Raw genomic sequence first — 16,697 nt, 5'->3', positions numbered from 1 at the left:
CAAAAACCAGGAGGACGAGAAAAGAGAGGCTGGGAAAAGACAGGCGCTGACAGGACAAAAGCTGGTAAGCTTGACAAACAAAACAAACTGGCACAGACAGACAGAAAACACAGGTATAAATACCCAGAGGATAAGTGGGGAAGATGGGTGCCACCTGGAGGGGGTGGAGACAAGCACAAGGACAGGTGAAACAGAACAGGGCATGACAATATAAGGTTGTTTTTTGATGAAAACCACACCTCGGCCTGGTCTGCTTGGTCAATTTCGCAAGCGGCCTGGAAGTCTTGCGAAGTTGCGCCTCTGTGCTACAGATGTGTTTCTCAGACCAGGAGACATCCCGAAAATATGTTTTCTCAGGAAAAGTCTGAACGGTTTGAGCTACATGAGACTCACCTGAAGTTCCTGATACTTTTTCCTAAAACTTTCCAATATCTCTTAGATGAATTTCAGACACCTCAATCCATACTTCCTTTTGATTTATTTTTGGACTATTTGTTTTGTCATGTATGAATGTGTTATTCAATGTGTTTCTGTGGGATAATACAGGGGTCGGCAACCTAAGGCACGTGTGCCAGCCTTGGCTTGGCACACTGTATTTGCCTTGGCACGCCAAGGCTTGGCAAGCTACCCCCCCCCAAAATAAAAATAAATATTAAAAAATTGCTTTGGTATTTATTGCAACATTGAAGTTCCTAAGGTATTTCAATCCTGATTAGCCAATGGGCTTTCATGATTTTGCAGGAGTTTCATATTATCAGTTCAGCGGAAGACGACCTGCCTCGCCTCTCCCTCCAAATTCAAAACCAAGGCAGCACTGTAGATGTTAGACTCGTTTTCACTTAGCAAGCATTCTTTTGTTATTTTAACAAGTTCAGGGTTCAAAATGTCATCAGCAAAGACAAAGGAATTTGGATTTGTGTTACTGAAGGACCCGGTCTGTTTGCGCTCTCTGTTGTAAAACGGTTGTTTGTCAGACATGAAGTGTACCGCATTATTTTGAAATGAGACATGAGAAAAACTTCAACGATGAGGCAGACAAGGCTGAAGGAATCAAGAGGGCCGTGTCCAAGTATGAAAAGCAAAGCAGTGTGTTTAGAAATCTACATGCAGTCAAAAATCAAGCTACAGAGGGGAGCTATAAAGTTGCACAGTGCATTGCTAAAAATGGAAAACCTCTTACTAATGGGGAATATATCAAGGAGGCTTTCCTCAGTAGTTCGCAGGCTTCATTTGATGGATGGCCTAACAAAGACAATCATCTCAAAGATAAAAGACATGCCTGTGTCTGCCATAACTGTTGAAAGGCGCATTAACAAGATGGTTGAAAATGTACAGGAGCAGCAAACTAGCATTAAAAGATTCACCTGTGTTTAGTGTGGCTCTTGATGAGTGTGGATGTGAATGACTTTCCACGTCTGGCAGTTGTTGGAAGATACTATGACTCAGAGCAGGTACGTGAGGAGCTGCTTTGTCTATAACCCTTGCATGGTATTACTGAAGGAGAAGATGTAGCAAAAGCCTTCACAGATCATTTTGAGCAGAGAGGTGTCGATATTAAAAACCTATTCGCTATCACAACTGAAGGTGCCCCCGCAATGGTGGTGAAACATAAAGGAAAGCTGATTGAAGATAAGATTGGCCACCCCGTGGTTAAGTGATAATGCCTGAGAAGCCAGTGTTTGGAGGATATTGGCACGTGTGTTGTTAGGTCCGAATCTGAATCTGTATTCCAAGATCAAGCCCCTGGTGCTAACAGACTGTTTAGCGAGCTATGCAATTTTCAACAGACACAATTAGTTGTAATGCACATATGAAAATCATAACTGACAAGCAGATCGTTAGAAATGGTAGGATAAATTGGCACTCCACAACTGCCAACTGCCAGCACTCCACGCAAAAAAAGGTTACAGACCCCTGGGCAAATTCAATGTTTCATCAAATAATTTCTAAATATTTTTTTGTGATACTTACATGGGTCATAAAATAGCTAAATGATCCATGCTATGACCGTCTTAAAACAATTCTGTGTGTTAGCTTAGTAGAGGCTTAGACTCTTAGTCTTCATCTGATTATAGACCCATACTTTAATAAATCCTAACAATAAAATAATAACAAAGCTTATAAACAATAAAATTGCAAAAGTCTTACCAGACTTATTACATTTCAATCAAACAGGGTTTATTGAAATAGACACTTAATAACAAATACAAGAACCAGTAGCAGTGTGTGGGTAAAATCACTGGGGAAGACAAGCCAGAAAAAAAACATATTACAACCTACATGTTGTGATAATTGTGTTGTTTGCTCTATAACCTGTTAGTTTGTATGCCTTAACACCGTGATATATAGGCCCAAGGCCGAGACAATAAGAAGTCACAGTGGCAAAATAAATTCAACCACACCTTTGTTTTTTCACAAAACTGGAGAGCAACCTCTGTCTGGTGATGTCCACAAAGCATATTGCATGTAACAAATAGTTACATGACCTACAGCATGGTCAAGCAAGTTAATGTTTCTGGCATTTTGGGATTACTAAACAACTATTGATTTAGAACCATGGAGAGTTACCGCAAGTAGCAAACAAAACAGGAGCTGCCTCCACTACTCCAGCACCATTTCAACTTCAACATTTCAACATCATGAAATCACCTATGCTTCATCTAATACAGTGACAATTAAAAGATACCAAAAACCATTTAGTTCAATCAAAGTAAGCTAAATATGATGTGGCTGTCCATGGTTCTGATTTCTGTGTATGTGTCTTTTCTGTGCATGTGTGCGTGCAAGTAGAAAAAACATGTTGACTCACCCTACTTGTAGAAACTCTGATGCCGTCCTCCTCTCATGTTGACGAAACAGTCTATCACTCTGTCATACAGTACACACTTTTATTTTTTGTTGTCCTGGCTAAAATGCTTGCTTGCTATCCTAACTTCCTTTCGTTGGAAACATTAGCTAGTTAACATTAGCCTTCTACATCTAGCTACATATTGAATGTCCATCCTTTCAGGTCATGAGCACAATGTATACATTTATGGTTGGATCAAAATCTCTGTTATAATTATTGGCCAGTATGCACTGGCAATTGAACCAAACATTAATATAAACTAAACTTATTTCCATGACAGAATTATAAAGTAATTTTGGTCAGAACAATGTAGATAGTTTCAAATACATGCAACTTAACAGTTATATATCACAACATTTTTATTTGAAATATTTTGGACATCAGAGGAACCTTCAGGGAATCTTATTTGAGTCAGAAAAGGATATTCATATGATAGTGAAGACAACATTTTGTAGAGAGCATATCCAATTGATAATCTGTGCGAAAATATATAAATTATTGGAAACCAAAAACCTACAAAAACTGAGCATAACTAACAAAATTACAGTTAAAGAAAATGTATGCTTAATGCAATATAGGATAATATATAGAATTGATTATACAAGAGACAAAATTCACAAATTCTACAGCACAAGTCATGCTGTAAGTGTAAAGAGTCATGTTTTAAGTGTAAAACGAATAATGACTCAATAATCCATGCTTTCTGGAAACTCTATAAAGTCAGGAAGTTGTGGGTGGAGCTAACCCAATGGGTTGGACAATTCTCTTCTCATCACTCATCTTGAAAAAACGTATACTAAAACTTGGAAATGAATTAATAAAAACAATGGGAAAATCAAAGTATGTATTGTTTAAATATTGAAAGTGCGTGGGCTACGGAGAGAAACAAAATGGTGCAGTTTAAGTGATGCCGGCACTGGAGATGGGGGTGTGAGCAGGTGTGATGTAGTTGATGTTTGTATGATTGTGGTCGTTTCTATGTGTATGTTTTGTATTGTTTATAAAATCTTTCGGCATGGGTCTTTACTCCAACATTGTGTTTTGATGTATTTCTAAAACATTTTTAAGAATTTTTCTGGTAGATGTTTTCTAAGACCTGTTTTCCGTCTGTTTGGCAAGACTTCACAGTCTTTGCTTATTCCTAAAAATGTATATACAGTGCAATTGGAAAGTATTCAGACCCTTTGACTTTTTCTAAAATTGATTTAAAAAAAATCCTCATCAATCTACAACCAATACTCCATAATGACAAAGCGAAAACAGGTTTTTAGAAATGTTTGCAAATGTAATAAAAATAAAAACAGAAATACCTTATTTACATATGTATTCAGACCCTTTGCTATGAGACTCGAAATTGAGTTCAGGTGCATCCTGTTTCCATTGATCATCCTTGAGATGTTCCTACAACATGATTGGAGTACACCTGTGGTAAATTCAAATGATTGGAGAGGATGTGGACAGGCACACACCTGTCTATATGAGTTCCCACAGATGACAGTGCATGTCAGAGTAAAAACCAGGACTTGAGGTCAAAGGAATTGTCCGTAGAGCTCCGAGACAGGATTGTGTCGAGGCACAGATCTGGGGAAGTGTACCAAAACATTTCTGCAGCATTGAAGGTCCACCCGAACATAGTGTCCTCCATCATTCTTAAATGGAAGAAGTTTGGAACCACCAAGACTCTTACTCTAGCTGTCTGCCCGGCCAAAATGGTCAAATTTTCTCCCTGCAGGCAGTCACTGAGTCCGATGTGCTAAAGGTGCTCCTTAAACTTGACACCAAAAAACCATCTGGGTCAGTTGGTTTAGACCCTTTCTTCTTTTTGGTTGCTGCCCCTATCATCGCCAAGCCTATCTCCAACCTTTTTAACCTGTCTCTCCAATCTGGGGAAGTTCTCATTGCTTTTAAGGAAGCCACGGTTCGTCCTTTATTTAAAGGGGGAGACCAAGCTGATTGTAACTGTTGTAGGCCTATTTCTATTTTGCCCTGTTTATCAAGAGTGTTGGAAAAACTTGTCAATAATCAACTGCCTGGCTTTCTTGATGTCTATAGTATTCTCTAGGGTATGCAATCTGGTTACTGCTCAGTTTATGGATGTCACTGCAACCTTAAAGGTCCTCAATGATGTCACCATTGCCCTTGATTCTAAGCAATATTGTAATGCTATTTTTATTGACTTGGCCAAAGCTTTTGATACGGTAGACCATTCCATTCTTGTGGGCCAGCTAAGGAGTATTGGTGTCTCTGAGGGGTCTTTGGCCTGGTTTGCTAACTACCTCTCTCAAAGAGTGCAGTGTATAAAGTCAGAAACTCTGCTGTTTCAGCCGTCTCTGCTGTCTCTCTTCATGTGCTGTTGTGGTGTCTCTCTTGTTGTGATGTGTGTTTTGTCCTATATTTATACTGTATTTATTTTTAATCCGAGGCCCCCATCCCTGAAGGAGGCCTTTTGCCTCTTGGTAGGCCGTCATTGTAGATATTTGTTCTTAACTGACTTGCCTAGTTAAATAAAGGTTAAATAAAAATGTTAACAAAAAAAATTGGGGGAGAAGGGCCTTGGACAGGAAGGTGACTAAGAACCCGATGGTCACTCTGACAGAGCTCCAGAGTTCCTCTGTGTAGATGGGAGAACCATCCAGAAGGACAACCAAGTCTGCAGCATCCTACCAATCAGGCCTTCATGGTAGAGGTGTCAGTCGGAAGCCACTCCTCAGTAAATGGCATATGACAGCCCGCTGGAGTTTGCCAATGGCACCTAAAGGACTCTCAGATCATGAGAAGCAAGATTCTCTGGTCTGGTGAAACCATGATGGAACTCTTTGGTCTGAATGTCAAGTGTCACATCTTTGGAAACCTGGCACCAACCCTATGGTGAAGCATGGTGGTGGCAGCATCATGCTGTGGGGATGTTTTTCAGCTGCAGGGATTGAAACTAGTCAGGATCGAGGGAAAGATGAATGGCGCAAAGTACAGAGAGATCCTTGATGAAAATCTGCTCCAGAGCGCTCAGGACCTCAGACTGGGACGAAGGTTCACCTTCCAACAGGACAACGACCTTAAGCACACAGCCAAGACAAGGCAGGAGTGGTTTCGGGACAAGTCTCTGAATGTCTTTGAGTGGCCCAGCCAGAGTCCGGAATTGAAGCCGATCGAACATCTCTGGAGAGACCTGAAAATTGCTGTGCAGCGATGCTCCCCATCCAACCTGACAGAGTTTGAGTGGATCTGCATTCTGCATAAAAGAATGGGAGAAACTCCCCTAATACAGGTGTGACAAGCTTGTAGCGTCATATCCAAGTAGTCTTGAGGCTGAAATCTCTGTACTAGGTAAAGGGTCGGGAATACTCATGTAACTTTGATATTTCAGTTTTTTATTTTGTATACATATGTAAAAATGTCTAAAAACTTGTTTTGACTTTGTCATTATGGGGTATTGTGTGCTGATTGATGAGGGGGAGGACTATTTAATATATTTTAGAATAAGGCTGTAACAAAATGTGGAAAAAGTAAACTGGTCTGAATACTTCCCAAACGCACTTTATGCTTTAATTTTAAAAAGATATATAGTCCTAGCTCCTGCGTTTGATGTGCCAGTTTACTAACCACTGGTCCTGGCAATAATTATTGCGCACACCTGGCATTCATCATTACGCGCACCTGCGCTCAATCAATAGGCACACCTGGACTCCATCACTTCACTGATTACCTCCCCTATATTGGTCACTCCCTTAGTCAATACTGCCTGGGGAATAGAACTATGTGTTTCATGTCTTTACGCTACTCGTGGTTCTTGTATTGGTCCTTATTCCGTTTATTCCTAAATCCACCATCTGCACTTGCTTTCCGACTGCCAGTGTCCAGGTTACATTCATGGATCCTTTTACATGGAAATGACCTTCAGAAAATGAGTAACGGTGCAATGAGATGGGCTTTGAAATTATATAGTATGCATATTATTCACTGAGTCAGTGCCATTCTTATTCAACCCATAAGTGTTTTGGTCATCCATGGGCATACATTATACTGGATAAAGCCATGAATGGCATTCACAGATTAATGAATGGAGAGGGAAATAGAGGATACTACAGTGTATAACTAGACTACTACAGTGTTACCAACCCCACCATGATGATTATTAATTTCATGCCAGCCAGTTAACGATAGATAAGAAGCTTGTAATGAACGGGTATATGAATTAAAATAGCATCCAGAGGTTTCACTAGTTCATTCCCATACAACGCCAAGACAGCCTCACACCTTATCAGCCCAAAATACACACTTTCTGACTGCCTGCTCAGCCAATCAACACCTGCTCTGGCATTCACAGTCTGACTGTGTCTGGCTCCATGCAGCCCACAATCAATTAGGCCAATAGAAAACGTACAGTGGAATTTCCTCATCATCACTCGGGAGAGCAATGAACCGGACAGGAGATCAATGCAAATGAAGGAGGCCGCAGCACATCAGAATGAGAGATATGACAACTCGTCACACAATCACCAGGCCTCATTACAATAACTAATCTGCCCATTGAATTATTCAGCTCGCTGGAACCAGATAGATGACTTGTGTTTGCAAAGTGACCCTAATTATCCCAATCTTTTATTAGCAATTTTGTACTCCCCTGTAATTGTGATCTGAGGAGGTAATGTTGGCAAATACCTTTCTAGACATTATTATAACATCATGCATAATGCCTTACTCAGGCAGGCTGTGATTAGGTATAGACCCGTTTAGCATAAATTAGCATCTCCAAAACTTTGGTCACATGCACGCTGCGCTGTTTCTACAATATGAATAAAGGAAACATACTTATATGGGGAAGTCACTGGCTTATTTCAGTGAGGAAGCAATGCTTTCTCCCTTGTCTATTGATGTGCTATCAGATTATTTAGATTTGCCATCATTGTCAGAGGAAAATAATATTGAGATGTTTTTATCTCAAGTATTGATCAGAGTACTTGAGTCTGGCAGTCTCATCATAACTTGGAAACATGGTAGATTTGGTTTGATATCAGGGGATGCACTGTGTGTGCAAATAAATAGAGAGAATTAGTTTAATATTGTCTCAATGAGCTACCCCCCAAAAAATCTAACTCCCAAGAGCAATACTTCCTTTATTTGTATATTCTTTAGATTGGCACCTTTCCCAGTAGATGAAAGCAGTACAGGGTCATTTGAATGAGGTCAAATAGAAAGTATTGTTTGATTTGACCTGTTCTTCAGCACATTTCTTAAGTGACTCATCACTTCAGCTGGAGTGCACCCTAAATAGTTCTGATGCTCTCTCTCTTTCTCTCAGTGTTCTTGATAGGATTTGTGTACAAATATGAATTTGGATGAGTGATACATATGTTTGTACATTTGCATCAGCAGGGACTGTCAATAAACAGCAGTTTTAGAGCCTTAATAGAGAGCCTCAACCAGAAATACCATGTTTCAAATGACTACTATTGACCTGTTTCTTTATCTATTGTACTCTACTATTTTGTCTAACAAACCCAACTAACTTCACACAGTTGACTGGGGCGCTGTGAAATATTTCTCATCCTCATGGTAACTACCCCTGCTGAGCTTGTCAGCCCTTCACAGTGGAGAGGAGACATGTTTGATCTCTTCATCAGCAGGCTCACACACTGATTTGGAAATGGTTTACACACATATATAACAAATAAACAAGGCCAACAAACAACATACAGAATCTATTTAAAGCGTATTTATTGCATTGTAAAATTATTACAATGCAATAAAGCTCAGTGAGATTCTGTGATGTGTGATGGCTGGTTTCGGTTGGTTACTTGTCCACCTTGATAACACGTTGCCTTCATTGTACAATGGATATGCCTATGTTTCCCAGATACAGCACATGTGGGCTATGTGGTTGTAGTTTGTGCTCTGATCTAGATAGGGTTGTTCTATAACTGTCACGCATGCTTCCGCTCTTCCCCCATGGTGCTTGAGGGCGCCAGGCTCCCCAGCATTGCGAACTCCTGCCACCATCATTACGCACACCTGCCTTTCCCCGTCACGCGCATCAGCGTATTATTGGACTCACCGGGAATCAATCACCTGTTTACTACCTCCCCTATATTTCTCAGTTCCCCACCTCTGTTCCCGGCGGGGATCCAAGAATGTCAAGCCGGATGCACTGTCCAGCCACTATAGTCCCTCGACTATGACCCCAGAACCTGAAACCATCCTTCCCACTTAGTGCCTGGTGACGTCATTCAGCTGGGGAATAGGGAAGCAGGTCCATGAACCCTGGGGGCTCTGATTACCAAATGTTCTTTCCCCATTCGTCGTTGCTTGCATGGTTTGTGCACAGAACAAGACACCTTGGCAAGCTCTGGCTGGTCTCCTCCAACCTCTGCCTGTCCCTCACCTCCGGGTTCTACCCCCAGTCCAACGGCCAGTCAGAGCGAGCCAACCAGGACCAAGAGACCACTCTGCGCTGCCTGGTCTCCGCCAAACCCACCACCTGGAGCCAGCAGCTTGTGTGGGTCAAATACACCCGCAACACCCTTCTCCTTTTGAGTGTTCTTTGGGGTATTAGCCCCCACTCTTCCCTGAGCAGGAAGAAGTGGTCGGCATACCTTCTGCCCAAATGTTTGTCTGCCGCTGTTGTCGTACCTGGAGGAGAGCCCGGCCCTCCTCAAGACCACCTCCAGGTATCAACGACAAGCGGATCGCCACCGGATCCCGGCTCCCTGGTACGGTCTCGGGCAGAAGGTATGGCTGTCCGTCAGGGATCTGCCCCTCCGGGTGGAATCCCACAAACTCTCCCCCTGGTTTATCGGCCCGTTTCTCATCTCCAAAATCATTAGCACCTCTGCTGTTCATCTTCTGATGCCCCGTACCCTTCGTATACATCCAGAGTTAAACCCATGTCTCACAGTCCTTTGTCTTCTGTTTCCAGGCCCACCCCTCTCTGCAACCAGCATACACGGTGAGGCGACTCCTGAAGGTTTGACCTTGGGGCAGGGGGTTCTAGTACCTGATTGACTGGGAGGGTTATGACCTGGAGGAGAGGTGCTGGGTCCCCGCCAGGAACATCCCAGACCAGGCCTCATCGCGGATTTCCAACACCGACACCCTGGTCAACCAGGTATGCACCCAGGTAGGGCGCCAGGTGGTGCCCCTGGGAGAGTACTCTCACAACCTGATCTGTTTCACCTGACTTTGTGATTGTCTCCACCCCCCTCCAGGTGTCGCCAAACTTCCCCATTATCCCCTGTGTATTTATAGCTGTGTTCTCTGTTTGTCTGTTGCCAGTTCGGTTTGTTCATCAAGCCTACTGTCAGGACCCGGTTTCGAACCTGGGTCTCCGGAGTGAGAAACAGTCACTTAACCAACTGAGCCACGAATCCAGAGAAGAAAGCGCACGGATGAAGCTTCTTGTCTTCACCCCTCTGAGACAGGACAGCTCCAACACCAACCTCTGATGCGTCTACCTCCACCACAAATGGTTCATCCGTAGTCGGTAGTATCAGGATGGGAGCAGAGAGGACGCGCTGCTTGAGTCCTTGGAAGGCCGTCTCAGCTTCTCTTCCCCACACAAACCTTGCATTGCCACCTTTGGTTAAAGCTGAGAGAGGAGCTGCCACCAAACTGAAGTTCTTGATGAACTTGCGGTAAAAGTTTGTGAAGCCCAGGAAACGCTGAACATCCTTAACGGATTTGGGGGTGGGCCAATCCGCTACCGCCCCTACCTTCCTAGGGTCCATTTGGACTCGACCGGGTTCCACTACAAATCCCAGGAATTGTACTCGGGATGAATGGAATTCACATTTTTCCGGCTTAACGTACAGATGGCTGTCCAGGAGGCGTTTGAGTACTTGTCTGACATGCTTAGTGTGTTCTTGAAGGGAGCTCGAAAAGATGAGGATGTCATCCAAGTAAACGAACACAAATATGTTAAGCATATCCCTAAGCACATCGTTTATGAGCGCTTGGAACACCGCTGGGGCGTTGGTCAGGCCGAAGGGCATCACCAAGTATTCATAGTGACCAGTAGGCGTGTTGAAAGCGGTCTTCCACTCGTCACCAGGTCTGATCCGCACAAGATGGTATGCCTTCCGCAGGTCAAGCTTAGTGAAAACAACTGCTTCCTGGAGCAGCTCGAAGGCTGTGGCCATAAGGGGTAGCGGGTAACGGTTACGGACGGTTATGTCATTGAGTCCCCGGTAGTCGATGCAAGGACGTAATCCACCATCTTTCTTGGCCACAAAGAAAAACCCTGCTCCCGCCGGGGAGGTTGATGGACGCATGAGGCCTGCTTCCAGAGAGTCCTTGATGTAGATATCCATAGCAGCTCGTTCGGGTGGAGATAGGGAAAAGATCCGACCCCTGGGGGGCAAGTGCCCGGAAACAGGTCGATGGGGCAATCGTAAGATCTATGGGGTGGTAGCATGGTGGCCCTCTGTTTGCTAAACACCAGTTTGAGGTCATGGTAACACTCGGGAACTCGGGTCAGGTCGATGGATTCTAAAGACTCGGGAGTAGAACTCGGGGAATTCTGGAAAATACAAGTAGCTTGGCACGTAGGACCCCACTGCTTGATAGTGCCCACAGACCAGTCGATGTGAGGGTTGCAGCTCAAAGGAGAGAGAACATTGAGTGAGAAAGCCTTTACAAGCACTTGGATCACCTGAGAACCGTTGGGGAGGTGGAAGACGAGGTTCAGCCAGGGGGTTAACTGCCATGGGTACGTGAACCTGAGGTACTGGGACGGAAACTGTTGCCGGGTAAGTCGATCAGATATTTGCTTAATGGAAGTCAGCATCTCCGACAGAAGATGAGAATGTCTAGCCATTAAGGCCTCTTGCTGAACCAGGGCGGCTTCGTGGCGTTGGACAGTCTCCTGGTGGTGGAACAGCGTGGCAAAAAGGTCCTGGGAACTGGCTGCCTCTGGGTTCATTTTTGGCTCTGTGTTTCTGTCAGGACCTGGTTTTGAACCTGGGTCTCCGGAGTGAGAAACAGTCACTTAACCAACTGAGCCACGAATAGACAGCAGAACCCAGAAGATGAGGCAGACACAGCAGTACTTAAGACGGTGTATTTAATAAAGAAAAAATCCTAAAATACAAAAAATGGCAAATCCAAAAGGTGGTAGGAAAAACACAAAAAGACCTCAAAAGAAACTCACCAAAAATAAACAAAAACAAAAAACAGAATACCACAAGAACTTCACCCGGAATCGACAAGAGCACACAGAACACTAGGGCAGGGTGCTAACATACAAACACAGAGCACAGAACTGAGGGAAACAAAGGGTTTAAATACAATCAGGGGAAACGAGACACAGGTGCAAATAATAATGGGGATCAAGGGAAAAACATAGGGACAAAAAGCACAATGGGGACATCTACTGACCAAAACCCGGAACAACCCTGGCCAAATCCTGACACCTACCAGTGTTTTCTCCCCTTGCTGTCACGACTTCTGCTGAAGTCGTTGCCTCTCCTTGTTCGGGCGGTGCTCGGCGTTCGACGTCACCGGTCTTCTAGCCATCATTGATCCTTTTTTCATTTTCCATTGGTTTTGTCTTGTCTTCCCACACACCTGTTTTCAATCCCATTCATTACCTGTTGTGTATTTAACCCTCTGTTTCCCCTCATGTCTTTGTCAGAGATTGTTTTATTGTCAGTGTAGTGTGATTGTTGTATAGGTGCGCGTCGGGTCCTTGTACCCATGTTTGTTTGTTTATGTACACTTAGCGTTATGGAGCATACTCCGTGGACTTTATTAAAAGACTCCATTTTACACTCCATTTGACTCTCCTGCGCCTGACTTCCCTGCCACCTATTACACCTATGCATGACAGAATCTCTGACAAATATATGAAGTCAGCAGGAGAGGACACTATGCCCATGGAGCTGGAGGAACGCGTTCAAGAACAAGCGAGGGAGCTTGACGTTATCAGCTCCGTCATGGATCACATTGTCATGAAAATGGATCGCTGGGAGAGACAGGGAGTTTCTCCAGCGCCACCACCACCACAACCGGAATCTCCCGTGAACGTTTTTTTCTCTCTGGAATCGAAGATCCATTTATCCCTACCTACGGGATACAACGGAGATACTGCCGGCTGCCAGGGTTTCCTCCTTAAACTGAACTTGTATCTAGCCACGGCCTCCCCAGTACCATCTGACCGTGAGAAGAGTTACGCCCTCGTCTCATGCCTCACCGGGAAAGCCCTGGAATGGGCCAGCGCTGTGTGTAGTAGGGAGGATGCGGTGCTGGACCATTTTGAGGAGTTCACCCGCCAATTCCGGATAGTATTCGATCACCCACCTGAAGGCAAAGCAGCGGGTAAGCTTCTCTATCATCTGAGGCAGGAGACGAGGAGTGCACAGGATTTTGCTTTGGAGTTTAGGACCTTGGCTGCCAGCGCTGGATGGAGCGACAGGGCCCTGATCGACCATTACTGGTGTAGTCTACGCGAGGACGTCCGTCGGGAGCTGGCCTGTAGAGACACCACCCTCACCTTCAACCAGCTGGTGGACATATCCATCAAGCTGGACAACATGCTGGCTACTCGTGGACGTTTAGATCGTGGTCTGGTTGTTCCATCCTCCCGCACCCTCTCTCCCGAACCTATGGAATTGGGAGGGATGGTGCGCAGGGAGACCGGAGGGGGTTCCCGCTTGAGCAACATTCAAGGTCGCAGAGGGCACACTGCTGATCGGTGCCGGGTTGGTTCCTCTGGGAATAGAGAGGGCAGGCAGGGCATTCAGGCGTCACCCCAGGTGAGTAGGCACCATTCTCATCCAGAGCCCTCTGCTGCACTAATGTTTGTCTCTGTCTCTTTTCCTGATTTTTCACTGCATTCCCAGTATAAGGCGCTAGTAGATTCAGGTGCGGCTGGGAATTTCATTAATAACAGTCTAGCTCATAGTTTAGGGATCCCTATTGTTCCTGTGGATATGCCTTTCCCTATTCATGCCTTAGATAGTCGACCATTAGGGTCAGGGTTTATCAGGGAGGTAACCGCACCTTTGTGTATGATAACGCAGGAGGGTCACAAGGAGAAGATTAGTCTTTTCCTTATTGATTCTCCTGCGTATTCTGTGGTGCTAGGCCTACCCTGGTTAGTTTGTCATAACCCCACTGTTTCTTGGCCACAGAGGGCTCTCACGGGGTGGTCGCGAGAATGCTCAGGTAGGTGTTTAGGGGTTTCCGTTGATGCTACTACGGTGGAAAGTCCAGACCAGGTCTCCACCGTGCGCATTCCCCCCGAATATGCCGATTTGGCTCTCGCCTTCTGTAAAAAGAAGGCGACTCAATTACCACCCCATCGACGGGGGGATTGTGCGATAGATCTCCTGGTAGACGCTGCATATCCCAAGAGTCACGTGTATCCCCTGTCGTAAGCGGAGATGGAGGCTATGGAGACATATGTCTCTGAATCCCTGCATCAGGGGTTCATTCAGCCATCCATTTCACCAGTCTCTTTGAGTTTCTTTTTTGTGAAAAAAAAGGATGGCAGTTTATGCCCGTGCGTTGATTATCGAGGTCTTAATAAAATCACAGTGAAATATAGTTACCCGCTACCTCTGATCAATACGAATATTGAGTTAATGCACGGGGCACGTTTTTTCACAAAATTGGATCTCAGGAGTGCGTACAATCTGGTGCGTATTAAGAAGGGTGATGAGTGGAAGACGGCATTTAGCACCACCTCAGGTCATTATGAGTACCTGGTCATGCCATATGGGTTGATGAATGCTCCATCAGTTTTCCAATCATTTGTAGATGAGATCTTCAGGGACCTGCACGGGCAGGGTGTAGTGGTGTATATCGATGATATTCTGATATACTCTGCTACACGCACCGAGCATGTGTCCCTGGTGCGCAGGGTGCTTGGTTGCCTGTTGGAGCATGATCTATATGTCAAGGCTGAGAAATGCTTGTTTTTCCAACAATCCATCTCCTTCCTAGGGCATCGGATTTCCACTTCAGGAGTGGAGATGGAGAGCGACCGCATTACAGCCGTGCGTAATTGGCCGACTCCAACCACGGTAAAGGAGTTGCAGCGTTTTTTGGGGTTTTCCAATTACTACCGGAGGTTTATCCGGGGTTTTGGTCAGGTGGCAGCTCCCATTACCTCACTGCTAAAGGGGGGCCCGGTGCGCTTGCAGTGGTCGGCTGAGGCGAACAGGGCTTTTGAGCACCTGAAGACTCTGTTTATCTCGGTGCCTGTGCTGGCTCATCCGGATCCCTCTTTGCCATTCATAGTGGAGGTGGACGCATCCGAAGCTGGGATAGGAGCAGTGCTCTCTCAGCGTTCGGGTTGAAGCTTCGCCCCTGTGCTTTCTTTTCGAAGAAGCTCAGCCCGGCGGAACGAAACTATGATGTGGGGAACCGAGAGCTGTTAGCTGTCGTAGAAGCTTTGAAGGTGTGGAGGCATTGGCTTGAGGGGGCTAAACACCCTTTTCTCATCTGGACTGACCACCGCAATCTGGAGTATATCCGGCAGGCGAAGATATTGAATCCTCGCCAGGCAAGGTGGGCCATGTTTTTCACTCGTTTTGTGTTTACTCTTTCTTACAGACCAGGCTCCCAGAACGTTAAGGCAGACGCATTGTCTTGGCTGTATGACACAGAGGAGCGGTCCATGGATCCCACTCCCATACTCCCAGCTTCGTGTCTGGTGGCGCCTGTAGTGTGGGAGCTGGACGCGGACATTGAGCGGGCGTCACGTGCAGAGCCTTCTCCCCCTGAGTGACCAGCTGGTCGTCTGTACGTTCCGTCTGCTGTCCGCGACCGATTGATATATTGGGCTCACACGTCACCCTCCTCTGGTCATCCTGGGATAGGTCGGACGATGCGCTGTCTGACAGGAGATACTGGTGGCCCACTTTAGCTAAAGACGTGAGGATTTATGTTTCTTCCTGCTTGGTGTGCGCCCAGTGCAAGGCTCCTACACCTGCCCAGAGGTAAGCTACAACCTCTACCCGTTCCTCAACGGCCGTGGTCGCACCTGTCGGTGGATTTTTTGACTGATCTTCCACCTTCATAGGGTTACACCACGATCCTGATCGTTGTGGATCGGTTTTCAAAGTCCTGTCGTCTCCTCCCTTTGCCCGGTCTCCCTACGGCCTTACAAACCGCAGAGGCCCTGTTTACACACATTTTCCGGCACTATGGGGTGCCTGATGATATAGTGTCTGATCGGGGTCCCCAGTTCACATCAAGAGTCTGGAAGGCTTTCATGGAGCGTCTGGGGATCTTGGTTAGTCTTACCTCAGGTTTTCACCCTGAGAGTAATGGGCAGGTGGAGAGAGTTAACCAGGATGTGAGTAGGTTTCTGCGGTCTTATTGCCAGGATCGGCCGGGGGAGTGGGCGAAGTTCGTGCCCTGGGCAGAGATGGCTCAGAACTCGCTACGTCACTCCTCCACTAACCTTACTCCCTTTCAATGTGTATTAGGGTATCAGCCGGTTCTGGCTCCTTGGCATCAGAGCCAGACCGAGGCCCCTGCGGTGGACAATTGGTTTCGGCATGCTGAGGAGACCTGGGAGGCAGCCCACGTCCACCTTCAGCGTGCCATAAGGCGCCAGAAAATTGGCACAGACCGTCGCCGCAGCGAGGCCCCAGTGTTCGCACCAGGGGACAGGGTCTGGCTCTCGACCCGAAACCTGCCCCTTCGCCTGCTCTGCCGGAAGCTGGGTCCGCGGTTTGTGGGGCCTTTTAAAGTCCTGAGGAGAGTGAACGAGGTATGTTATAGGTTACAACTACCCACTCATTACCGTATTAACCCCTCGTTCCATGTGTCTCTCCTCAGGCCGATTGTGGCTGGCCCGCTCCAGGAGGCTGAAGTGCGTAATGTTCCTCCGCCTCCTCTAGAGACA

The sequence above is a fragment of the Oncorhynchus masou genome, chromosome 9 (genome assembly GCF_036934945.1).
Source record: "Oncorhynchus masou masou isolate Uvic2021 chromosome 9, UVic_Omas_1.1, whole genome shotgun sequence".
NCBI lineage: Eukaryota > Metazoa > Chordata > Actinopteri > Salmoniformes > Salmonidae > Oncorhynchus > Oncorhynchus masou.
The sequence above is the reverse complement of the archived record's forward strand: the minus strand, read 5'-3'. Positions refer to the sequence as shown.